General features: G+C 41.4%; 1 protein-coding gene across 2 annotated transcripts in view; it reads right to left on the bottom strand.

Moving 5' to 3' along the window:
- The window catches only part of LOC139402412 (TSC22 domain family protein 1-like), a 65,289-nt gene that overhangs the window by 15,526 nt on the left and 27,812 nt on the right, over window positions 1–21,951 (bottom strand). The gene's annotated exons all lie outside the window — the stretch shown is intronic.

The following is a 21,951-nucleotide window of genomic DNA, read 5'->3' on the forward strand; positions in this document are numbered from 1 at the left end:
GAACACTGACCTGACCCATGATGAGACATTAAATCATACACAATTGACCACATATTTCATGCGCTATCCAATAACTTTTATTGATTACGACACCTTTTAGGGCTACAAGTGCTCTGATTGTTTGGTAAATTCAAGTGAACGGTTATGGAGGACTAGTGAGGCCCAAAGATGGTGATTTGGCGGAAAATAGTATGTTGTAGAACATCATACTGTATTTTTATTGTAATTGTTCTCCTAATTATGCCTGGCCAAATTAACCCTGAGGGGATTGATCCAGTCATATTGTATTTGTTTGGGAAACAGTGGGTTAAAGATGCTGCCCTTGTTCTTTCAGTCTAATCCCTACCATATATAATAGCCTACTTATTACACAACTCCCAGTTTATAAATAGCAAGTCTTAACATTCACTGTCTGATGGTGATTCCATGTAGGTCTATTTTAAGAATATTCCCCAGTTTATACTGTCATATCACCAATGGGACATCTCGGCTCTCATTTCCATAGCCCAAAAATGCGACTATACCGGAAGTTTCAAGCCTGGATAGGACAACTATGGATAGAGTAATTCACTGTGGGAAAATGATGAGTAGCCATTTTGGCATTACGTTGTGGTGTGAGAGGTAGAAAGGGAGAGGGTGAGAGAGGTGCCATTTGAACATTTGGGCTGACAGCAGCAGGTCAAACAACAGAGCTGAGTCCTGCTCTCTCCGGCTCACACCAGGGGAGAATGGACCAGATACACCGCCTCAGCACGTTGCTCTGTCTCAGAGAGCGAGAGAGAGGAATTGCCAGGGACCTCACGAGACGGTATTATCACCATACTTAGGTGCCGATACGATATGTATTGCAATTCTCACGATTCTATATGTATTGTGATTCGATACAGCAATTTTATTGTGATTTGATGTTCCAAATATATTGCTCACAACATGTCTGCTGCAGAGATAAATAAAATAGATAAATAAAAAGTGCTGAAAACATGTTGGCCCACTACTTAAAAAAAAAAAAAACATGGATTACAAGCTATATGATGATAAATACCAGAGTTTTGACGTAGGTACACCCTACTAGCATTCAACAATCCTACCTAGTGAAAAAAAACAAGTATGGAGTCAAGTATCGATATAATATCGTCCAAAATAATACTGTGATAGTTTTTCCCCCCCATCACTAAACATCATGTGGTCAACTGGATCCAATACATCTCGATAGGTTCAGATAGAGCTTTACAGCCCACCATTCAACAACTATGCTCAAACATTAAGATCAGTACAGGTCTACTAAGAAAGGTGTTTGTAAGAAAAACAAGAGCAGCAGGTATGACTAATGTGGCGTGAAACCTGGTATTAGCAGGACTAACACTCCGAAAACAAAAACACATGATGCACTGCTCAAAGACCTGTTGAACACACAGCGCTCAAAGAGGAAGACCTGGGGCGGAAAAGCTGGCAATTCTTACATGAACCATGAAGAGAGGAGGGGCAACAGAAAGAGGGAAGACAGAAAGCAGAGAGAGACAGAAAGGAAAGAGAGACAGAAAGCAGAAAGAGAGAGGGGGACAGAAAGCAGCAGAGAGAGAGGGGACAGAAACAGAGAAAGAGAGAGAGAGAGAGAGAGGGGGACAGAAAGCAGAAAGAGAGAGAGAGAGGGGACAGAAAGCAGAAAGAGAGAGAGAGAGAGAGAGAGGGGGACAGAAAGCAGAAAGAGAGACAGAAAGCAGAAAGAGAGAGGGGGACAGAAAGCAGAAAGAGAGACAGAAAGCAGAAAGAGAGAGGGGGACAGAAAGCAGAAAGAGAGAGGGGGACAGAAAGCAGAAAGAGAGAGGGGGACAGAAAGCAGAGAGAGAGAGGGGGACAGAAAGCAGAGAGAGAGAGGGGGACAGAAAGCAGAGAGAGAGAGGGGGACAGAAAGCAGAAAGAGAGAGGGGGACAGAAAGCAGAAAGAGAGAGAGGGGAAAGAGAGAAGGGGGACAGAGAGAGGGGGACAGAAAGCAGAGAGAGAGAGGGGGACAGAAAGGGAGAAGGGGACAAACAGACCAAAAGCAGAAAGAGAGAGAGGGACAGAGACAAACAGAGTGATGGGGAAAGAAACAGTCAGTCGTGCCTGCATCTGTAACAGTGGTGTCCCTCCAGTCAGTCTGTGTGGAGCCACTGGGCTGTTGATGAGAAGTGACACAGAGGGGGGGGGGGGGGGGGGTGAGAGGCCTTCACTAAAGCCTAGTACCAACTGCTGCTCCCCTCCACATGTAACCACCAACACAGCTAGGCCACATCACTGTGTGTGTGGTATGAACTGGGGCTTATCCACAGAGACAATGGCAGAGCTGTCCGATTTGGGGCGATGGGAGAGGAAGAGGGGACGATGACACTAGAGGGAAGAGGAGAGGGAAAGAAGGAGGAGGGGGGGGCTCTATACATTGGCCTAGAACATGATGTTCTAACTCCAGACGGCTAGACAAACCAGAACATTACTTCCACTGCAGCAGCTGAGGGGATTGGGAGGGCTAAGCTGAGTTGGATGTATAATACTGCACACTCATCAAGTGTTAGGGGTCAGTCACATGTTATACTGCATTAAATGGACCCCCTGCGTGATAGCTTAATCAAACAGGATTGGTTGGCCCTTCCACACTATTAACCTGGACACACACACACACACACACACACGAGACAGAAAGACAGACGGGGCAGATGGATGGTTTGTGATTGTAAATCCAGACCTTCACACTACCTGCTGGTTTGAACCAGATAATAGATCATAATCCATAATCTATTATGCACAAATTGTTTTTCTTTACTGGGAAATTAGACTGGATAAGTCTAGATAAAAATGCGTAAAAAAATAAATAAAATAATCATACAGTATTCATGTGAAGTAACCTAGTACAGGTCCTCATCAATATAAACTATCTAAATGAACAGTGTGTCAGTAATCAACAATGCCAAATTCAGCACATACAAGCTCTCACACACAATTAGGCAGATTTTTTCACAAATAGGTATTTTGGCCAACCAGATCTGAAAAAAATTGAATTGGGCTGCCTGTGAGAACGCAGCCATATTACCTGCCACAGTTAACAGAAGGGTTAAGCTGAGGGCAGATGTGTACCATTCATGTAGAGCAGGCCTGGACAATTATTTTCCATGGTGGGCCAGAATCATATTACAGGATTATACATGTGTATGACTGTGTTGACAGATATCTACTGTACATTGTCATCTGATAGGGAACAGACTAGTGGTGTCAGAAGGTGGGTGAGATTGTTGTCATCTGATAGGGAACAGACTAGTGGTGTCAGAAGGTGGGTGAGATTGTTGGCTTCTACTTGGCAGGTCAGGATGAGTCATTTTCCCTTGAAGGCTGACAAGGCTGTACATCTGATGTGCAAAAAGGTCCTTCCCTTGTAGTTTGGAATTCAGTTCATTCATGAGGGCCATGATGTCCACAGTGAAGGAAAAATCGGCCAACCATTCTTTATCTTGCAGTTGATAGAATTCCACATATTTCCTTCAATTTGCAAAAACTCAGCAATCTCCGAATTCAGATCCCACACCCTTTTAAGCACCTTCCCCAAACTCAGCCATCTCACGTTTGTGTGGAAGGGGAGCTCTGCATGACCCGACTGTCTCTTCCAACAGTGAGACAAACTGGTTGTGGTTTAATGATTTTGCTCTTAAGAAGTTTACCACTTTAGTGACTGTATCCACAACCTGGCTCATTTTCAGAACACATTTACAGAGCACCTTCTGATGAGTAATGCAATGCGGGAAAATTATTTTCTGATCTGGGTTCAGCTCAGCTACTTGATCTTGTATCCTTTTCAAAAGGCTAATGTTTTTTTCTGTCAAGTTTGGGCACCCATCAGTGGTCACACTGAATAACCTTTCAATACTCAGTCCCAGCTTTGCCACACACTTATTAACCTCCTCCAATAAATATTTCCCTGTGGTTGGGTTCTTCATTGACAGCACTGAAGCAAGCTCCTCTGTAATTGCACAGTCTGGGTTTATGCCTCGTGTCACATGCATCACTGCTCTCATCCAGGGCCAAGGAGAAATAGGTGAAATCCTTTACCTCGTCTTTCAACTGTTGTTCCATATTCTCTGCGAAGTCCTCAACACGCCGTGTCACGGTTTGTCTTGACAGAGAAACTTTTTTTGTCGGGGCAAAATACTGCAGCAGAGTCAAAAAAGGATTTAATTAATTTGCCCTCAGTGAAATGCTTGCCATGTTTATCACTTTTATGGGACAGTACATAGCTAGCTCTTGCAATTCCGTCGTTTTCTGAATGCAGTTGTCAAAAGTCCTTGTGCAACTGAGAAAGCAACTCTTTCGATGCCCTCTGCTCAAAAGACATATTCCTATATTTCTCTGCATGCTTTGTCTGGAAGTGTCAGGACAAGTTGTAGTCTTTGAAGACAGCGATGCTCTCTCTGCACACAGCTTTACCTGATACCTCAATAAATAAATATTTCGATGTCCACTCTTGGCTGGAACACCCTACATTCATTGTCTACTTTCCTTTGAAAAACTAATTTTAGCACAATTTCTAGCTAGCTACTATTTGCAACTGACGTGTGTGTCAGCCTGTCAGTCACTGTCTGTCCTTATGCAGTTATTTATATGTGCCTTCAAAATAAAAGTACCACAAGCGGTGGGAGTTAAATCATGACACAAAGGTGAGTATTCATTGGGCGTTTAATTTGAATAACAAATACATTCTTCAAAACTTTACAAATCGCAAATTCTTCTTGTGACCGGAGCATGATTACGCATATGGCCCCTGGGCCGGCCTTTGCCCATGCATGTAGAGTGTAAACCAGCCACCTGCTTTTAAATGCATTGGACAGGCTATGTGTTTGTGCTTTTCCCGAAGATTCTTTAGAACTAGAGCAAACACACGTGTCAAGTGTACTATAAGTTGGGGGCATTGTGTTCTGTTGCTCTGTTAGAGGGTAGTGTGTTCATGCATGCATGTCCGTATTTGTGTGATGTGCTCTGTACTCCTGTGCAGCTCATGTTCTAATGAGCAGCTTTTACCTGGCCTCGGCAAGGAGACTTCAGAACACAAAACTGCAATAAAAGAAACACAACCCATCCCCCACTGACATACACAAGAGAGTAGAAAGAATAGGATGTGGAGTGAGTTAAGTACACAGACTAGTCGGAACTAGCAAGGCCAAACCTCCCCATACATAATGTTTGTGTTTATCTCTAACCTCTTCAAATAGAACATCCCCATTCTAATCCCAATTCTCCACAATATCACCTCTGTGTCCGAACTAGGGGATTTCATTTGTATGTAGTGCTATCCCTGAGCTGTTCTGGTCTATTAATGTTCTGTATAACTTCATGTTTCATGTTTTGCCTGGACCCCAGGATGAGTAGCTGCTGCTATCACAACAGCTCATGGAGATTAGAGGTCGACCGATTAATCGTAATGGCCGATTAATTAGGGCCGATTTCAAGTTTTCATAACAATCGGAAATCTGTATTTTTGGGCGCCGATTTACATTTTTTTAATATATATATACACACCTTTATTTAACTAGGCAAGTCATTGAAGAACACATTCTTATTTTCAATGACGGCCTAGGAACTGTGGGTTAACTGCCTGTGTTCAGGGAAAGAACAACAGATTTTCACCTCGTCAACTCAGGGGTTCCAATCTTGCAACCGCAGTTAACTAGTCCAACGCTCTAACCATTGCACTCCACGAGTAGCCTGCCTGTTACTCAAATGCAGTAGAAGCCAAGGTAAATTGCTAGCTAGCATTAAACTTATCTTATAAAAAACAATCATAATCACTAGTTATAACTACTAATCCAGTTTAGCAGGCGAAATTATTATTTCTCTTGCATATACCCTGACTCTGCGTGCAATGAACGCAACAGTTTGGGCTGCCTGGCTCATTGCGAACTAATTTGCCAGAATTTTACGTAATTATGACATACATTGAAGGTTGTGCAATGTAACAAGAATATTTAGACTTAGGGATGCCACCCATTAGATAAAATACACGTTTTGTTTTCGAAATGATAGTTTCCGGATTCGATCATATTAATGACCAAAGGCTTGGCTTTTGTGGGGCGATGGGTAACGATGCTTCGAGTGTTCCTGGTTCGAGCCCAGGTAGGGGTGAGGAGAGGGACGGAAGCTATACTGTTACACTGGCAATACTAGAGTGCCTATAAGAACATCCAATAGTCAAAGGTATATGAAATACAAATGGTAGAGAGAAATAGTCCTATAAATACTATATTAACTACAACCTAAAACCTCTTACCTTGGAATATTTAAGTCTCATGTTAAAAGGAACCACCAACTTTCATATGTTCTCATGTTTTGAGCAAGGAACTTAAACGTTAGCTTTTTTACATGGCACATATTACTTTCTTCTCCAACACTTTGTTTTTGCATTATTTAAACCAAATTGAACATGTTTCATTATTTATTTGAGGCGAAATTGATTTTATTGATGTTTTATATAAAGTTAAAATAAGTGTTCATTCAGTATTGTTGTAATTGTCATTATTACCCCCAAAAAATGGCAGATTAATTGGTATCGGCTTTTTTGGTCCTCCAATAATCGGTATCGACGATGAAAAAATCATAAATCGGTCGACCTCTAATGGAGATCCCCAAAAATAACACTTACTACACTACCAGATTTACAGCTCAAACTCCCCCTGCCCTTCCACCCCCTCCATCCCTCTTCATCTGTCCATCTGTCTGGTCCGGCATATCAAATTGGGTGTCAAATGGAAGCTAAGAGTATCGATTTTTGGGAAATTAAGGCATATACATTTAACCCTTTTTCCCATCTGAAAAATGAGGCATAAGTAAAGGCTTTGATTTCTGGATAAACATATGGAAAAGGGTTTTTAGAAAACATCAACCAGAAAAAGTCTTAAAAAGGTATCAGAAATGCATCAAAACACAATGTTCACAGAATATCAACACATTTAGTTAAATTGATTGCCTTCTTTAAGAAATATTGAAATATTGCCGTTACCAAAACCCTGCATATTTTTAAGATATTTTCTCATTTCTCTCCATCATGAGGGAGGATAATGAAAGTTCAGAGTAACAAATAAATGAAAGACCTACCAATCATAGCGATTTTACTGATACGAGTTTTAATCACTTAATAATTCATGAATAAAATTGATAACTCCGTTACCAATTTGGGAATGGAATTACCCCAAAAACGAATGGAATTACTGCAACTAAATTGGCTACAATGGGAAATCATAAGTGACAAACCACAGTTGGGTCACATGCTAACGTCCTCCCTTCCACTGGCATACTGTTATGTTCAACTCATAGCGGTTTTCTTACTCTTTCTGTTATCTGGTTGTCAAACCAAGAGAGTTAAAACAGTCTGGACAACCCCTCCCTCTCCAGTTAATATCACCTCTTCCCTGCTCTTACTAACATCTACCCATGAGCCCACTATTTCCATTCACTGTGACACCCACTGAGCACTGACCAACAACACCGGACATCAACAACGTTGAAAAGTAGTTGAGATATGGTCACTCCACCCTGGCCTTGATGTTAACGTCCACAGACGAACCGGACCAAATCTGAACCCATCATAGAATTATGTTTCACAAGTTTGGATAGCACAGTACATTACAGTACAATGAGTAGAGCACAGTACAATACTGTACAGAAAAGTAGTACTGCACTAAACTCTACCCTGCTGTATTGTACTGCACTGTAGTCTACTGTGATCTGCTGTGATGACCAGATTTGTGAAACATGAATGACATTCATATCCATAATTATGCATTTCTGTGTAGTAGAGATCAGGGATCCATGATGTAATTCCGTTACCATAATTCCATTACAAGGTGTAAATCCACTTCACTTCAATAACCAAAAGAGATTTCTTCAAACTCAAGGTGCCATGTCATAGCTGACATCCCATTCTTTCTGCAGACATCTATAAATCTTAATTCGGAGCAGATATTTAACAGTCTTTGGAAACCATGGTTACATTAAAAAAAACCTGAGGGAGATTTTACTGTAATTCCGTTACCAAAGATTGTATCTGTACATTTCTTGCACTAAAGTAATTTTTGTACATTTCAGTAGAAATTGTTAAACGTAGTCCTTGTGCATAGATTTGTATGGTTTGTTAAACTTCGATAATGTTTGTGTGACATACATTTTAAAGCGTAATTCCGTTACCGTGGAATTGCCCTGCTCTGTCCTACTTCTGACTGGAACAGTAGTGGGAAACCGGTACAATCCAGTTTGGATGGAGGGAGAGAGAGAGAAAGGGAGAGAAGGACAGCCAAATAGCTTTTCAACCTACAGCTCCATGACACAGCAGAGAGCTGAGGGCAGAGGGTATAGAGAGGACATAAGATGGAAGTGGGCAGCAGCAATCACCCAGCCCATCCATGCCATCTCACAGAGACACATTAACTAACTACTAACTACTAACTCAGTGATATACCCACTTATCATTCGCTCTATCAGACTTGAATACTCATGCACACAGAGAAAACAAAGATTGTCTCTTGGTAGTAGCCTCAAACACGCCTAACAGAGCCTCAAAATTCAATGTGACTTTTCCTCACTGGTTCTCTGAAATGCTACAGTATAGCCTAATAATAAGTATCCATCTGCACATTATTGGACAAGGATGTTACAAAGTGGTTTAACTAAGGGACTACTGCAAGCAGCACTTAGCATAAAGTTATGTAATAAGCTGTGGTCCATGTTGTAGACCTTTTTAACAACTTTTTGAAGAGCAGCAGAAATGAACTGCAGAAACCCAAACACGTCCGGTGCGTTTGCAAACAGCTAGCCAGCTAAACGAGCTAACTTAGTCTAGTTGTTTTCTCAAGGTTTTGACCATAGTATTCGTGGGTGGGGTGGTCCTTAAGTCCGGAGACAAATCCATTTTTGAAAATGAAAGTTCAATCAATCAAATGTATTTATATAGCCCTTCTTACATCAGCTGATATCTCAAAGTGCTGTACAGAAACTCAGCCTACAACCCCAAACAGCAAGCAATGCAGGTAAAGAAGCACAGTGGCTAGGAAAAACTCCCTAGGAAGAAACCTAGAGAGGAACCAGGCTATGAGGGGTGGCCAGTCCTCTTCTGGCTGTGCCGGGTGGAGATAAGAACATGGCCAAGATGTTCGAATGTTCAGAAATGACCAGCATGGTCAAATAATAATCATCACAGTAGTGCAACAGGTCAGCACCCAAAGAAGCATGGCAGCAGGTTGCGTAGCCTGCATGGCTAGTAACTTCAGAAGCAGGTGGCGGCGCCAAGATGACGTGTAGCACACAGGTCCGTTTCTTTAGCAAGTTAACCATCTATTCTAGGTAACGTCAGCTAGCTAGAGATAAATAGACAGCCATCCAATAGTTTTTTTAGCATGATCTGCTAAAAAGAACATGTTAGCTACTTAGCTAGTAGCTAAACTAGCTATCTAATGAACACACTTCCAGTCCAAAAGAGAGAACAGAAGTGCAACAAAATATCAAATGTTATATCACTTGATGAAGCAAGTCCTGGTCTAATTTCTGTTTCCTAACCTCAGATACAGAGCCCTGTGAAAGCTGTTAAAACCTGTCTGTGGACAAAGATCTCAAAGAAAGTCCCAAGTCCTGGAGAGACTGAAGGGTATATCTCCAATGGGTTATATATGCTATTGGTTTACTGTTAAAATTGGTTGTAGGACTACAAAAAGACTTAGAAGTAACAATGCATAGACATAAAACATGCATGGCAACCTAGCTACTGGGTGCAGATGTTTCTGTTCAACCCTGACATTCTGCTTATTATTTCTATTAGAAAATAATAATTTAACTATTCAATTGTCTCTTGTTTTGGAGTAAGATGAATGTCTAAACCCACTAACCATTTACATAGACGTCCTTTATTGGTCATCGAACATTCCCTGTGTATCGGTTTTAATTGGTTGACATTCACTTTCCTTTTGTCTGGTGATATTGCACAGATTTGCAGCTGCAGCTGATGTCCTTAATCATTGGTGTGGGTTTTACAATCCCTGTGTGGCTGACCTAGGATTCAACCTCTGTCCACAACAGCACCCACAAAGCAGCGTCCATTATCCTACCAAAACTATGACCTTGGTTGGGCTAGGATAACAGAACTTTAGGTCTCAGAGCGGGTGACATCACCACAATGAAGGCTCCTAGAGTTGTGTCTCACTTGGTCTTTCTTTATTACTCGCATCCCATCTCCTCACCTGTATTGTATCGCAACTGTATTGGTGGAGAAGGTACAAGGTCCCTCCCTTCTATTATTCTTCACTAATGAGTAGAGCAATAGAGGAAGGATGAGCCTAGCACTCACCTGTCAACTAGCTCACATGCACTATACACTCACCCCTCTGCTACACTCACCTTCTCCGCATCAATCTAAACAGCCAGCAGAGCAGAGCAAATATAGCACCCACAGAATACATTGCGGGTATTTCATTCTGCTACATTGACTCAGATCACACAGTCTGTAGCCGAGTTACACTGTCCGTAGCATAGGTGGTGGTGAAAGGGGTGTGACTGCACACAGAGGTAAGCTGCAGGTGAGTTCTAGCAGCCACTGATGTAATACCCGCTGAAACTTGTAGTGTCTCCTCCTGCCTAAGCATCTCTGCTGCAGGAGGATCTCTTCCTGCAAATTTGCTCAGATTTTCTTCATTCAGCTACACTCTCCAGTGGTTGGCATGCTAGCTACAAGTGTAATTTGGTCAGGGTTTGTGTCCCGGCCAGCCATACAGGGATGAAACTCATACATTACATGGCTACTTTGCAGACCATGGAAAAAAAGTGACACTTCACTGTAGTCACTCTCCAGGTTATTTGTCTATTGCCTCCACTATGCGTGCTCTACCCTCTTGGTTAAAGTGGATGTAAGATTTTCTTATGGCCTGCATAACCAACGCAGACATACAGTGCCTTCGCAAAGTATTCAGACCCCTTGACTTTCTCCACTTTGTTACGTTTCAGCCTTATTCTAAAATTCTACCCCATAATGACAAAGCGAAAACAGGTTTTTAGAAATGTTTGCAAATTTAATACAAATAAACAGAAATACCTTATTTACTTAACTATTGAGGCCCTTTGCCATGACTCGAAATTGAGCTTAGGTGCATCCTTTTTCCATCCTCATTGGTCATCAGAGAGGTTTCTACAACTTGAAAATTTAAATTGATTGGACATGATTTGTAAAGGCACATACATGTCTATATAAAGATCTCACAGTTGACCGTGCATGTCAGAGCAGAAACCAAGCCATGAGGTCGAAGGAATTGACTGTATAGGTCCAAGACTATTTTGTTGAGGCAACAGATCTGGGGAAGGATACCAACAAATTTCTGCCTCATTGAAGGTGCCCAAGAACATAGTGGCCATTTTCAATTGGAAGAAGTTTAGAACCGCCAAGACTCTTCCTAGAGCTGGCCACCCGGCCAAACTGAGCAATCGGTGGAGAAGGGCCTTGGTCAGGGAGGTGACCAAGAACCCGATGGTCACTCTGACAGAGCTCCAGAGTTCCACTGTGGAGATGGAAGAACCTTCCAGAAGGACAACCATCTCTGCAGCACTGCACCAATCAGGCCTTCATGGCTGAATAGCCAGACAGAAGCAACTCTTCAGTAAAAGGCACATGACAGCCCACTTGGAGTTTGCCAAAAGGAACCTAAAGACTCTCAGACCATGAGAAACAATATTCTCTGGTCCGATGAAACCAAGATTGAACTCTTTGGCCTGAACGTCAAGCGTAATATCTGGAGGAAACCTGGCACCATCCCTACGGTGAAGCATGGTGGTGGCAGCATCATGCTGTGGGGATACTTGATGAAAACATGGTCCAGAGCGCTGAAGACCTCAGACTGGGGGCGAACATGACAACAACCCTAAGCATGCCGCCAAGACAACGCAGAAGTGGCTTCAGGACAAGTCTCTGAATGTCCTTGACTGGCTCAGCCAAAGACCGGACCTGAACCTGATCAAACATCTCTGGAGAGACCTGAAAATAGTTTTGCAAGCAACGCTCAACATCCAACCTGACAGAGCTTAAGAGGATCTGCAGAGAAGAATGGGACAAACTCCAAATACAGGTGTGCCAAGCTTGTAGCGTCATACCCAAGAAGACTCTAGGCTGGAATCTCTGCCAAAAGGTGGTTCAACAAAGTACTAAGTAAATATCTGAATACTTGTGATATTTCAGTTAATTTTGAATACATTTGCAAAAAAAAAAATCAAAACGACTTTTCATTATGGGGTATTGTGCGTAGATTGAGGGGAAAAAATGATTTAATCACTTTTAGAATAAGGCTGCAACGTAACAAAATGTGGAAAAGGTCACGAGGTCTGAATACTTTCCGAAGGCACTGTATGATGGGATTTTTATTGGCCTTGTGGGCATGTCAAATGCACTTGTACATGTTGTGACGGCCCTGAATTATTTTGAGCCGTCTCAGTGCTTCTCCTTCCAATAGGGTGCTTTCCCTTTAATTCCCAATTAAATAGCCAGCATCAGCTGCGCAAAAGTGGCGTTTGTGATGGAGACGTGACTGAGGATGTGTTCCCGAAACTTCTCTATTCCGGTTGTTTTGTTGCTGTTAAACGTGTGTTTTGTAGCCTGAGAGTTTACCCAGGATCGGATCCACTCTTTGCGTCCGTGGACTACTCCTCTCTATTCTTCGTGGCCTTTCTCCGCTGGAGATCTGTTGGCGGATTGGATTGTCTGACTGACCGACTGACTACCACCTTTTTTGTATACGGTATTTCATTTGTTTTGATATGATGTATACGGTGATGATTTATGTAGTTAGATGTAGTTGAGGAATTAGTAAGAGCAGATACGCTTTAAAGTTCTGTGGTAAAATGGTTATATTGATTGTATGATTTAATACTGGGTTTACGCTACACGGAATGAACGGACCAACATTGCGTGACAAAAGTCACTTGAGTTCACTGAACTCCTTTACCGGGCGGGACTCTTTTTAGGCCCGAGGTACAGGACATTTCTGGAGGAACCAGAACTCATTGTGTTATATTATTATGTGTGTGTAATCCATTGATGTTGCTAATACAACCCACGCAAAAGAATAGTTGTTTTTGAAGTTCTTTCAATGTTTTAAGGGTTTATGAAAAGTTGATTTCCCTTCTGACGTTTACATAAGTCCTTTGTAATGGTGTAGACTTGACGGACCAGATGGGACTCATTCCCTCCCAAACTAAAAGGAGAAACCAATGTTTTCTCTGGTAGGCACAACCTACCTGGCACCCCTATAAAAAAATAACCTCAAGTCAAAACCGTTACAATGTGGCTTGTCAATTCTATAATGAAACAGGATTAACAAATCCTCACATATGGTTTACATTTTGTAGAGATATTTTCTCAATTTAAAATGATACAATTAGAAATAGGAAAAGCACTCACATCTGAGAACTTGTGTGCGTGTGGGAAATAATTTGCTGATACTGGCAAGATAACTGGGTTTTAGTTTTTTTATCAGACAATTAACTAGGCTAACCATGTTGAAGGACGCCAGCTACTGTACATGCCGTCATGAAATGGATTAGTGCAAGCCCCACCCTTGTAATGAAGGTAGGCCTTAAGGATGACATGCTCAGGAGAGACATTAGCAAATATCACTATCATGAGGGTGTGCAGAATGGAATATTTTAAGGTTAATTTGTAATTTGTTTGCTTCATGTTATATATCATCCTGGTGTAATTAATATGCAGTTCACAATTATTACCACTAGCTAGGTCTCGTAACGTGAGGTTGATAATACATGCCTAGCACAAGCTAGCAGTTCATTAAAATTACAGTATGTTTGTTGAAACTAAGTGGGCAATACACCTGGGTAAAATATAGTTGCGTTTTGGAGGAAGCAAACAAAGACCTAGGAGAGAGATTGGTGACGGGGGGGAAAGAGGTTGATTGTACTGCTGCTAGCCAACTTTTGATGTAAACAATTAGTTATATTGTTGGCTGTCGTGAGAGAACTTCATCTATCTAGCTGAATAACCAGGTTAAACTGAGCTTTCTATACCGTCACATCCCGCTAGCTATGTGGTTATTTCTGTGCTAGCCAAGTGTAGCCCACACCACCAGAGCAAACAGATAAAACAGGAAATAAACATTGTTTGATGATTTTGTTTAGTAGATCTGATAGCAACAAGTCCGTGTGTGTATAGAACTCGTTTATTCGGTTTTTTGGTTGGCTCCAGAAAAATGAACTTGTCATTTTGTGCTAGCAAGCCAACTAACTAGCTAGCTAGAAATGATGGAATGCCGCAGCACCGAATGTTTACTGGGGAACCTCTTGGTTGTGCGTGCATATAGAACTTGCTACTGTTTTGACAGTTGAAAAGGTCTTCATAATAATAGTTCTCCCTGAACGAGCCGACTGAAGCTCCTGATTACATGCTCCAATACACCCAGTCTCCATAGGTCTGTCAGGCCAGAATAAGAGAAATTACATCTACACATTAAATGGATGCACACAGAGCAGTCATTGCTCCCTCTCAAATCCTCAATTGTTCACTGTGTGAGAAACAGGACCTGTAGAAAACCTAAACAGCAGGTGGAAGAGTGAAAACTGGTACACTACACCCACAATAACATCTGCTAAACACATCTATGTGGCCAATACAATTTGATTTGATTCACACTTGAATATTGACTTAAATAGATGAGTTTTGTTGATCTGTAATCTGCAGTTCATTCTGGGAGGCCGTCCTTCTTAAACCCTGGCCTGTAGAACTATAGGATCTTACCCATTCCTTCCTTCCTCCGTGTGTGCGTTGTATCTAATTAGATGTCCAGAGAAAGAGAGAGGAGGAACTGAGTGGATTAACTAGAGACTGTGTCAGGCCAAAGGCAGTGACGACAGGGGGCTAACATAAGAAGTGCGTGATCCCACACACACAGCTCGCTCAGTGGCTGCAGCGCCATACATGGACTAAGGAAGTTTACATACACTTAGGTTGGAGTCATTAAAAGTCATTTTTCAACCACTCCACAAATGTATTGCTAACAAACTATAATTTTGGTAAGTCGGTTAGGACATCAACTTTGTGCATTCACTTTATCACAATTCCAGTGGGTCAGACGAAACAAAAATAGAACCGTTTGGCCATAATGACCATCGTTATGTTTGGAGGAAAAAGGGGGAGGCTTGCAAGTCGAAGAACACCATCCAACTGTGAAGCACGGGGGTGGCAGCATCATGGTGGGGGTGCATTGCTGCAGGAGGGACTGGTGCAATTCACAAAATAGATGTCATCATGAGGATGGAAAAATATGTGGATATATTGAAGCAACAGCTCAAGACATCAGTCAGGAAGTTAAAGCTTGGTCACAAAGAATACTTCCACAGTTGTGGCAAAATGGCGTTAGGACAACAAAGTCAAAGTATTGGAGTGGCGATCAATCCCATAGAAAACTTGTGGGCAGAACTGAAAAAGTGTGTGCGAGCAAGGAGGCCTACAAACCTGACTCAGTTACACCAGCTCAGTCAAGAGGAATGGGACAAAATTCACCCAACTTGTTGTGGGAAGCTTGTGGAAGGCTACCTGAAACGGTTGATCCAAGTTAAGCAATTTAACGGCTATGCTACCAAATACTGATTAAGTGTATGTAAACTTCTGATCCACTGGGAATGTGATGAAAAAATAAAAGCTGAAATAAATCCCTCTGCTATTATTCTGATATTTCACATTCTTAAAATAAAGTGGTGATCCTAACTGACTTAAGACAGGGAATTTTTACTAGGATTAAATGCCAGGAATTGTGAAAAACTGAGTTTAAATGCATTTGGCTAAGGTGTGTGTAAACTTCCGACTTCAACTGTATATTTACCTCGAGTGTGTATTTATGGACCACTAACAGATTGAGAGAATGAGTCCATCTACTGGTATGCTACTACTTTCACAGAAAACCACAAAAAGGTATTTCTTTGCTAATTAACTCAAGACACTGGCCTGTGTCCTATGTCCTGTGTAACACACTCACAGATACAACCTACAGCCATCTACTACTGTTGAGGCCAATGTAGCTGCTGTGCGCATATGAGTGTTTATATATTATGATATTGAGAAAGCAGAGGCCAGAGGGACAGAGAAAGAGAGAATAACAAAGGAAGAAAAAGCCAGAGGGATGGAGCGAGAGAGAGTAGCTGTGTGTGGGTGGATGCGACCGGTTTGAACCGGTCAGCTGTGACTCTTACTGAGTGTTGAAAGGACAGCCCCTTTTACAGCAATGCATCCCTGCAGAACAGTTAGAATGCTTTAGCCAGAGGCCTGCAGTAGTAAGTAAATACATGGGGCCTGGGGCCATTTGGGGTCCACCATCTGATGCCATTACTGGTCAACGCTGTCAAGTGGTCAAAGTGAAGTCTTAAATTAACATTTAACACACTTCACAGTTTAATGTAATGGCAGAGGAAGAGAACTCTTACCTACAGATGGGTAGTGAAAGGGCAGGTCAGGAGAGAACATGGAAAAAAGAGGGAGACAAACAGATTAACATATAGTACACACACGGATCTACAATTGTGCGACTGTGCCACTTCCGAACAACGAAATTATGCCGAGACTCAGATTTTTCACTTTATAAAGGTAAAACATGATTTCAAAGTCTAACAAATCAATGAACAATTTCTCCAGAAAATTTCACAAAAACACAATTACTGGAAGAATTATTGTAAAATCTGTTTCATTCTGTAACCAAATGTATATCTGCACAGTTATTCATGTAAATGTGTTTTTGAAAAAATTTCTGTGAAAATTGTTAAGTGTTCCTTGTGCATAGAGTTGTATGGTTTGTTAAACTTTGAAATCAATGGTTATGTTAGTATACATTTTAAAGTGAAAAATCTGAGTTTCAGTGTAATTCCATTGCCATGGAAATTCCCATAGGTTTACAGTAAATATGTCTGTATAATACACAAATAGTGTGTATGTGTTGATGTATGAGGGGTTTTGGGTTAGGCAAGGGCAGGACCAGTGACTAGGCCAAAGGGGAGGGTAGAGCAAAACAAATGGTTGTTCCTGTGTGTAGGCTACACACCGTTACACCACAGAAAAGCACTTCCTAATAAAATGGCCATATAATATGCCACCTGTGAGTCACCCCACACACCCTCTTGCTCTCGTTCTCTCTAGTCCCTAAGCCTGCTGACTCATTCAACCCAGAGCCATAGGGTCTATCCTCACTCAGCTTAATCTAAATCAACACTACATCATTACCATGAATAGGCATACATTGTGTTCCATACATTCAGAGGCAGACTGAGGCCAGGGTGTGGTTTTGTCATGGTTAATCATCCTTAAATCAATCAAAACAGTCACCTTGCAGGTGTTTCCCGGGCTCAAAGTAGGGCTAGGCGATCCCGAATTAATCCGAATGCATGTTTTTGCACTATATTCTAAAATGCATGTATTGCAGAATCTAGGTTAAGTATTTATGTGCGTTTATGTCCGCTTGTTCTCATTTTGTCTTTTTGGTCTGGTCTCATTTGCTCTTTCTGTGCACATTCCCATTTACACCAGAGATCTGTATATAATGATGTCTCCGACCCTAACAATGGGAGTTGTTGTCCCAAAGGGGCATACAACAAGCTTCGGTTCAAAATAAGCACATCAAAACGCATTGGGCTTATTTTGGCGAGAGTGAAACCTCTCGCTTCGCCTATTTCTCCCAAGCCCTTCCCTCTACCACAACAACAAAGGTGAGAGTACCTTCTTCCTCTCTGACAAACGGGTTCAACTCGCTATTTGCATTGGTGATTTAGTCCAACAGAATTGGTTATATGGACAACAAAACAAATGGGAGACATTATTTGACTGTAATAGAGGAGAAATTAACCTTTCGATCCCTACCCTGTTTATATTTCAACTACGAGCAGAGCAGACACTACTAAAACAGATCTACCCATGAACAATCATTCTGGAAAATGAACGCTTAGTTTGTCACGCGCACATTAAGGTACCACGCATCGCTAGCAGCATTTTAGTCAAATAAAGATTATTATATTAGATGTTAAGTCTGTTTTATAAATGTGAAATAGGCATAAAATAATGAAGGAATTTGCCACTCGTTCTCATTCTGATTTCAACATCTGAACAAAGTGGACAGGCTAGCATGCTGTTCAAATAGTTGGAGATGGACAGAATGTTGTGTTCATAACAATTCAACTGTTTTCCTTGTTAGCTGAATTCAGAGCTTGTGAAACTATACCTAGATCCAAGTTGGCTAAAATTGAAATATAAAAATTAGCTGGTTACTCACTAGCACGTGGGCTTGTGCTTGAGAGATTGTTTATGCCTGCTACATTATTCGTGAAGGTGCATTTTGCATGGTTCTGGTTACATTTGTAACAAAAAGGTCATTTTTATAGACAGACCTGAAAGCCAGATCAGTGATTGCAAAAAAAGCAATTACAACTATTTTGATTAAACGAGCTCTGAATTAATTTGATTATTGCTGACTGTTTTAAATGCAGTGTATTTGACCTTTACATTGTACAACAAAGCTAATTTAGATCAAGATATATATCATGAATTGCCCACACTTTGCCCACACAAAAAATGTGAGATAATGGTTTTAGACCATATCGCCCAGCCCTAGCTTATGTGCTGACAATACATAACTGTCCACTGGTCTCCTCCCAGTTCAAACGAGTACAGCATATCTCTAGACTCTAAACCACTTCAATAAACCCAGTGGGGAATATTTACACAGTATAGGGCTACGTTTTGTCCTCTCTCTCTCTCCCCTCTTCCTTCAAAACCAGCAGACAAACAACCTATCAGGGAGATTGTCCAGTGAGCAGTAGAGGGAGGAGGCTGATTAGAGGAGTGACACTGACAACTGGTGGACATCAGAGGTAACAGCATAGTTCACAGGTCTCAGATGTATGCAGCACAATGGATGCCTAGCCAACATGAATTTGATCTCCACCTATATGCCAGAAATAGCCTCGGGCCCTATGCTTACTAGATTACTGGCAATGATACAAATTTAAGTTTTAGATGACAATGGCAAACAAAATAATGATATTGGGCCTATATTATAGGCAAGGGCTATAGGCAAGGGCCACATTAGAAAAGGGGTATTTACAAGGGGACCAGACATTTCCATTACTCTTCCTAAAATCGGTATAAGAACAATGGCAAACAATTATAATCTTATAAACTCACTTTCATTCAAATTCAATTTTGCTAAAAGTTCCTTTTAAGTGCTTTAAGAGTAGCCTTATTCAGTGCATCAAATTCTTTAAATAATGGAACACATTATTTACTGTTTTACGTACTTAATCTTTAGTTGTTTTTTTTACACATAGGAAACAAATATTTTGCGTATGGCATCTGTTGACCATTTTATGCATGGCATATCTCAGTTGTCTACCTTTTGCAGAGAAGTCTCTCTCCCCCCACATCAGTAGAGAACGGGCCCTATAACAAACTGCACAACCAGTTTTATCCCTCCCCTGTAGTCCCAAATAAAGTCAATTCAAATCGATAGATAATATCATAAGATCACCTTTGGCAGTGACTAACTGAGTCTTTATGATTAAGTCTATGAGCTTTGCACACCTGGATTGTACAATATTTGCAAATTCTTTCAAAATTCTTCATGCTCTGTCAAGTTGGTTGTATTTGTAATGGCAGCAGATACTCTTCCTGGGGTCCAGCAAAATAAAGGCAGTTACACAATTTTAAAAACATTACAATACATTCACAACACATTAAGTGTGTGCCCTCAGTGGGTCTTATGGTTGTGGAGGTATAAATTCACAAGCTCTGAATTCATTAGATTATTGCCAGCTGTTTGAAATGCAGTGTATTTGACCTTTAAATTGTACAACAAAACTTAAGAGTTCAAATTTAAGCAAAAAATAAATATGAAAAACATACCAATATATTCACAACACATGAAGTGTGTGCCCTCAGGCCCCTAAACAACCATTTTGAAGTCAAAACCTTAACCAGGCCACTCAGGAACATTCAATGTCATCTTGGTAAGCAACTCCAGTTTACAGTGGGGCAAAAAAGTATTTAGTCAGCCACCAATTGTGCAAGTTCTCCCACTTAAAGATGAGAGGCCTGTAATTTTTTAGGTACACTTCAACTATGACAGACAAAATGAGAAAAAAATCCAGAAAATCACAGTGTAGGATTTTTTATGAATTTATTTGCAAATTATGGTGGAAAATAAGTATTTGGTCAATAACAAAAAAGTTTCTCAATACTTTGTTATATACCCTTTGTTGGCAATGACAGAGGTCAAACGTTTTCTGTAAGTCTTCACAAGGTTTTCACACACTGTTTCTGGTATTTTGGCCCATTCCTCCATGCAGATCTCCTCTAGAGCAGTGATGTTTTGGGGCTGTTGCTGGGCAACACGGACTTTCAACTCCCTCCTAAGATTTTCTATGGGGTTGAGATCTGGAGACTGGCTAGGCCACTCCAGGACCTTGAAATGCTTCTTACGAAGCCACTCCTTCGTTGCCCGGGCGGTGTGTTTTGGATCATTGTCATGCTGAAAGATCCAGCCACGTTTCATCTTCAATGCCCTTGCTGATGGAAGGAGGTTCACTCAAAATCTCACGATACATGGCCCCATTCATTCTTTCCTATACACGGATCAGTCGTCCTGGTCCCTTTGCAGAAAAACAGCCCCAAAGCATGATGTTTCCACCCCCATGCTTCACAGTGGGTATGGTGTTCTTTGGATGCAACTCAGCATTCTTTGTCCTCCAAACACGACGAGTTGAGTTTTTACCAAAAAGTTATATTTTGGTTTCATCTGACCATATGACATTCTCCCAATCTTCTTCTGGATCATCCAAATGCTCTCTAGCAAACTTCAGACGGGCCTGGACATGTACTGGCTTAAGCAGGGGGACACGTCTGGCACTGCAGGATTTGAGTCCCTGGCGGCGTAGTGTGTTACTGATGGTAGGCTTTGTTACTTTGGTCCCAGCGCTCTGCAGGTCATTCACTAGGTCCCCCCGTGTGGTTCTGGGATTTTTGCTCACTGTTCTTGTGATCATTTTGACCCCACGGGGTGAGATCTTGCATGGAGCCCTAGATCAAGGGAGATTATCAGTGGTCTTTTATGTCTTCCATTTCCTAATAATTGCTCCCACAATTGATTTCTTCAAACCAAGCTGCTTACCTATTGCAGATTCAGTCTTCCCAGCCTGGTGCAGGTCTACAATTTTGTTTCTGGTGTCCTTTGACAGCTCTTTGGTCTTGGCCATAGTGGAGTTTGGAGTGTGACTGTTTGAGGTTGTGGACAGGTGTCTTTTATACTGATAACAAGTTCAAACAGGTGCCATTAATACAGGTAACGAGTGGAGAACAGAGGAGCCTCTTAAATAAGTTACAGGTCTGTGAGAGCCAGAAATCTTGCTTGTTTCTAGGCGACCATAATTTGCAAATAAATTCATAAAAAAATCCTACAATATGATTTTCTGGATTTTTTCCCCTCATTTTGTCTGTCATAGTTGAAGTGTACCTATGATGAAAATTACAGGCCGCTCTAATCTCTTTAAGTGGGAGAACTTGCACAATTGGTGGCTGACTAAATACTTTTTTGCCCCACTGTATATTCTGTACAGGCTTCCTTCTTTTCACTCTTTCAATTAGGATAGTATTGTGGAGTAACTACAATGTCGTTGATCCGTCCTCATTTCTCTCCTGTCACAGCCATTAAACTCTGTGGAGGATAATTTCTGTCTATAATAAAGCCCTTGTGGGGGAAACTGATTCTGATTTGCCTGGCCTGGCCTGGCTCCACAGTGGTTGGGCCTTTGCCCTCCAAGGCTCACCCATGGCTGCACTCCTGCCTAGTCATGTGAAATCCACATATTAGGGCCTAATACATTTATTTCAATTGACTGATTTCCTTATATGAACTGTAACTCAGTAA

The sequence above is a fragment of the Oncorhynchus clarkii genome, chromosome 3, assembly GCF_045791955.1.
Source record: "Oncorhynchus clarkii lewisi isolate Uvic-CL-2024 chromosome 3, UVic_Ocla_1.0, whole genome shotgun sequence".
NCBI lineage: Eukaryota > Metazoa > Chordata > Actinopteri > Salmoniformes > Salmonidae > Oncorhynchus > Oncorhynchus clarkii.